Source organism: Lissotriton helveticus, chromosome 12, assembly GCF_964261635.1.
Source record: "Lissotriton helveticus chromosome 12, aLisHel1.1, whole genome shotgun sequence".
Classification (NCBI taxonomy): domain Eukaryota; kingdom Metazoa; phylum Chordata; class Amphibia; order Caudata; family Salamandridae; genus Lissotriton; species Lissotriton helveticus.
In genome coordinates, this window is record NC_136073.1 from 288744706 (window position 1) to 288750705 (window position 6000).

General features: G+C 44.9%; 1 protein-coding gene across 1 annotated transcript in view; it reads right to left on the reverse strand.

Moving 5' to 3' along the window:
- Window positions 1-5215, reverse strand: part of SIAH1 (siah E3 ubiquitin protein ligase 1) — a 78140-nt gene extending 72925 nt beyond the window's left edge. The window contains exon 1 of the mRNA XM_078671216.1: window positions 5071-5215. The gene's annotated coding sequence lies outside the window, so the exon portion shown is untranslated. The remainder of the gene's footprint in view (window positions 1-5070) is intronic.
- Window positions 5216-6000: the final 785 nt, after the last annotated feature.

Genomic DNA, 6000 nt, shown 5'->3' on the forward strand with positions numbered 1-6000 from the left:
CTTCGAATGATGACATTAAGTATTGAAAAGCATATATAGGTCACCTTCCCATGTTGTATCAAAGTAGGCATTAAACTAAATGGACATGGATAATCAAAGGTTACCTGAACCCCCTCCCTCCCTCCCCTAACATAACATGGATGAATTAGCAAGAAGCAAATGTCCATAGTAGTCCGGAAGCAGTCCACATGCATAACAGATGTACAAAGAGCAATGTAAGGGTGTCATCCATCTTCTGTACCCCACCCCACAGTTGCCAGTAAGGAGACACAATAATCAGGTCACGACCCCATCACAGGAATCAGTATTAAGCCCAGTTCCACATAAATACAGTGTGCGCAACCCATGCAAATACAACCCCAATAACCGGTAAACAGCAGCAAAATGTATACAGATAAGATGTTACTCAGATGTTGTAGTGAGCAGCTCTGCAGTGGGTAGAGCCTTCCCATCCTGAATGTCCTCGTCTTCAGCACTCAACCTAAGAAGATATGCCGTGAGTGGTGCCCATATGTCTTTCGGCTGTGAGGTAAGGGGAAGGAGCTCAGCATAGTCGTGAAGCCTCTCTTGCCAAGTAGACAGGGAGTGAAGCCAACACTTAAACTTGGGGGCGCAGCCTCTGCCCCAGCGGCATGCGAGTAAACGCTTAGCAAGCAGCAGACTTATGGCTAGAAACTTTTTGTGTATGGTGACTACAGATTGCGTTAATCCCAACAAGGCCATGAGGGGACAGGGGGCAATTGTCACACCGAGCATGCTCGTGAGTCCCTCAAACACCCGATCCCAGTATCCAGCAACTTGGGGGCAAAGCCACGCTAAGTGTATGAAGTCGGCTCCAGCGGCTCCGCATCGAAGACAACAATCATTGTCTCTTAAGCGAAACTTATGTAATTTGGCCGGTGTGTGATAGAGCCTGTGAAGAAATTTATAATGAAGCAGCCGCAGTCTATTGTTACTGGTAATTGCCTGTGTTTGAGAGCAGCTGGATTCCCACTGTTCGTCAGTAAGGGGCGAGTCCAAGTCTCTATCCCATTCCAATCTAGTTCTAGCAGGGGCAGCGCTGGGCGCATTCAGCGCGTGTTTGTAAAGCATGGATATGACGTGTCGAGGGGCCTCAGGCTGCACCAAGGCATGAATTGGGGCGAGTGTATCAGGGTCAGCGGGGAAAGAGGGGGTCAAAGCTCGCACATTCTGCCTCAATCTGGTAAATAGAAAAGTATCCATGAGCGAAGGTGTCACTTCCCTGAAAAACTGTTCCGCCATGCGGAATATACCCTGTACATACAAGTCTCCCCAGCAGCAAGTATATATATATATATATATATATATATATATATAAAACACCCATGTCAGACTTCGGAAGGTAAAAGCTAAACATTACCAATATTAAGAAACATTACATTGTTTTCACAGATTTCTTAACTTGTCCATAACAGCTCAGCTAGTTAACACACGAGTGGCAGTTGATAATCTGCAAAAATTAAAACGTTGATGAGGTGGCATTAAAAAGAACGAAAACATGTTTATTTTGTAACAAAATGATAGAGGTAAACTTGTATGTGTATATGGAAGATTAACCTAGAAGGAAAAAATGCCAGGTTTCTGGGGAACCAGTCAAAAAAATTAACTCTGGTATTTCGGCATTACACTTCAATTGATGTATAGCCATCCAGTAAAAAGACTGCTGTCATCCATGAAAAGCAAGGTGGCAGGATGCAAGACCTTTTTAAGATACATATTAACAATAGATTTCGTAAGTGCTGTGCAGGCGAAACCTAAAGAGGAGCCACCTTCCAAAGTCTATTGAAAGACAACCTGTCTTTCAATTTATAGATTGTTGCTCCCGTCAGTGTTTTGGCTGGCTCATAGCATTAGTTGATAACATATCCAATGTTTTAGCTATTCAGAACTTCTATGGGAGAATTTCAGTACTTTCTGCACTCGCCAGATCTGGTAATAGGAAGCTGGGGTTTGTGGGTCCAGTCTGTGCACCTCTCCCTTCATTCTGGGGGGGGGGAAGTGATTTGTTTAAACCAACTCTTATCACCATCAAAATCAATTTGTTCAAGAACATGCAATGTACTGCAAATTTGTCAAAACAGCCTGTATTCACTCCCTTCTGTATGGTGTAACTGGAGCAGGAATAACAAACCGTATTTGGTGTGGGGTTCTTGATATACCAACTTTACAAAGACTCAAAAAGCAGTGTTATGATCTGAAACAACACCAAGTGAGTTGCACAGTTATCTGCGTCTAGGTACTGCAACATGCTGAAATAATGTGAGACCATAAGAGGAACGAGGCGTCCCATATTTGCCATATCCACTAGCTGTTGTGGCAAATTTAATCAAATTTAGGTCATAACTAGATTTTCTGAATCGGTTGACAGAAAACAGAGGGTGGCAAGTTGTATGTATTCCAAGCCAGGACTAGTTAACAGCTCTTATCAAGAAGTCATTTAATAAACACATGGCGCAGGGTTTAAAAAAAAAATATGCATTTAATGTATTCCCTTTGTGCCTAGTTATGTCATTATGTGCCCTGGGGTCGATGTAAAATTATAAGCCACATTCCAGGTTTTTAAAAATGTCCTGGTTTTTTATTTTCAAAATCTTGTCACATTAGGCCATATCTAGAAAAATTATCCACGTCTGAAAAGATCTCAACCCACACGAGATACCAAAAGGAACGCCGCCTTCTGTCAACAATGCCAGAGCATCACTACTGAGTACATGGTTTTCTGTTCTTATTGTCTCGAAACATATTAGGCTCTTCAAAGACCATCTATTTCAGAGCAGCCTTTGATCTTGTCCCTAGACAGGATTTGTGGCCACTATTAAGCATCTATGGGGGCACTTTTAGACATACTGCTAAGACTACATGCAAATAGCTTTGCTCAAGATAGATGAGAGTTGGATGTGACCTGACGGATCTTATACCTGTAGAGTATGTGGTAAGCCACAAGACACCGTAGAGTATGTGGTAAGCAACCCCTATATAATCACAGCCGTAATTTTTCAATACTGGCCTCAAAGGGGTTGGTGATATGGCAGCGCTGAAACCCCTCATATTGGGCTAGACTGTGGTCCACACCAGAACTCCATCACTATAGGCCGGGAGCTGAGGAAATACTGAAACTGAGCAAAACACCTTCCACTGTGGTTTGAGTATGTCAAACCCTGTCTTAATCGCTTAGACCAAAGTGTTTATTGTAACAATATTTCTTTAATCAATTCTGGTTCAAAGGCCATAATAAAACATGTCTTTTGGAACAGTAACACCATCGCATATCATTGTAAGGCCAAATGCAGGGGTTTGGTGGATGTCTTTTTGTGGAGGAAAGACAGTCAGGACTCCAATAGAATATTGCACTACATAATATTCTTCACCACTGTCTTGTGCATTCTCCTCATCTTTGATGCAACGCAATGTTTCTAAAATCCCAAATCTCACCATTCTACAAAGTGACTGTACTTTCCTACATCAATAATGTGAAAGGGGCCTTTAAATTTAGAGAGATCCCATTCAATTCGCCTAGTTCTCACTTTGACCCAGTCACCCGTGTTAAACCAAAGTCATGTTGCAGAAAAGACAAGTACTTTTAGGCTGATAACCAGCTCTAGAGTTTAAGTGGCCACATTATAGCAATCGATTATTTGTTTAAGAAAGCAATCTGGCAATCCTACTAACGAGGCAAGATAGCAAAAGTTATAAACGACGGACAAGTGCACCCACAAGCCATGTAGGCTGACAACAGCTTTGCATTCAATTTGCAGAATTGAATAAATACACACTAAGTAAGCCTGGCAAACAGCGATCATCGAGGAACGACTTAGTAGTCATCGCAGATGAGCGAAAGCAACTCACTCCAGACAAAACCGAGATATTACTAGCAAGCATATGCAAAATAAGTCTTACCGCGTGACAGAGCACAAGATTGACAGTGTACAAGAAAAACGCGAACTGAAATATACATCCAATAGGTTATTGAAATCAATCCACGTAAGAATGGGCAAGAAAACATTGTGTACAATAATATGAACAGTTGAATACATTGTACTTAAAAGCATCTCACTGTAAATTTTCGACAGGGGGGCAAAGCTGTCAATTGCAACTGGAACAATGCCAGGGCAGTAACTGTGTGTGACGTTTTCCGTGAACACAACTGTGCAGTCTGCTCAAATATCCATGTTGATAATAAAATATAACGACTATCGAACAGCAATGCGGTTGATGAGATGCTAACACGTCAATCTCAAACTGATAAAATAGAGGTCAACAAATACGCAGGGCGGGCGATATCGCCACAATACAACATTTTCAGCAAGCAATAGCCACTGTAAAAAGCCTGTCCTCTGCTGTGTATAATACCGCTGCCAGGGCCATCCGGGGGTGAGGCCTTCCACATGCATTGTAAATGCACGTCTTAAGGAATACTCTAGGAAAGTGGTATGGTTTGGTGTCTACCCCCTAGCTGATGTGCTCCCATCCCCCACTGGCATCTGTTTTGTGCGCTCCCCTCCCCCAGCCGGGATCGCAGGCTGGCTACTGCATGATATCTGCAGGAAGCATGCCCCGGGTTCTGCAGGGCCTCTGTGAGACACGCCAGCCGCCCACACGGAGTCTCAAATTCGCTATCAGTTGTGTACTTCCCGGCCTGCAGGATGACGCGAAGGCCTGGACTCAACTTGGTGCTTCCAACTTAGGCCAGGCCTAGCGCAATTTTGTGTTCCTCTTGTGGTAGTACGCCTGCTCGTAGTGCGCTCCCTGTGTAAAAGGCACAGGAAGGGAACTACACTCTAGCTGAAACCACTGATCCTCTTTCCGGAAAGGTTGTGTATCGTCCCCCTTACCCCATAACACACAATCCTCAGTGTCGCGTGGGTCGGTACAACAAAGAGGATTGAAGATAGTGAGAAAGAGGGTTATGACGGAGTCAGATCATTTTGTACTCCACTATCGAGGGTACATGGGGCGAACGAAGATCACAACAAAGAAAATAATACGCTATCTACCTGCACTGCAGTCTGCGAACCCCCCCGCCACACCCACTGCCCAGGGCCCTCTCACCTGTCCGGTATCAGTCCCCAGACTAGGCCTGCCGGTAACGTTCTCTCGGTCTAACGGGGTCTCTGAAGCCTGCACCCCGCCGCCGCCTCCTCCTCCTCCTCCTCCTCCCCCCTCCGGTATCAGGGCTGCTCTTGTTTTCTCATCCGCACAGGCCGCGCGCGCGCACACGTTGCTATTCAGGAGACGCGAGGCCGCGCAACGGCTGTTGTGAAGGAGAAAGCGCGCGGCCCGACTCAAGAATGGGTGAGGAAACAGAATAACGCGATGACTGCTTGCACGCATAAAACGTAGAACATCACGTACGTCAGCGTACGTGTTATAGGCGATGCCGCGTGCGGAGCAAGGAACCTTGGGGAAACCTCCTACGTCACTGGAGTTTGATAGGTTGCAACCAATAAGGGAGGAGCCAAACGATCTTGTCTTTCGCCTATGGTAAACACGCATCCATGATAAACGTCTGTAAATCGTTTGCCTGATGCTAGCATGGTCGCAAGCAATACAATGTTTTAATGAAACGATTACATTTATGGAGATTTATTTATGTTTCATATTCGTGAGAAATGTATATGCGGCACTGGGGAATACATCTCATCTTTCTTCATGATAAGCATTAAGCCGTGCAAATAGTTTCCACGCCGGCCTGCCTCAGGCCTTTCACCGGAGCCTGGCCTTTGCGTGTTTTATGGTTTCACAATTTACAAGGTATTCTGCACCTTTTTTGCCCAGACCTTCTGTCTCGTCCGCCCTTCAATACAGCTCGTGACTCCGCCATCCAGACTGGGCAGTGAACTGGCATATATAAAGTGGCGGCCATCTTAGGGTTGGGAATCATTGGTTCCAGACTACAACCAACAGCTTATTCGACCCCTACATACGCTACACCATGTCGATCAAACTACATAACTGCAATATTTCCCAGGTCTATGCCTC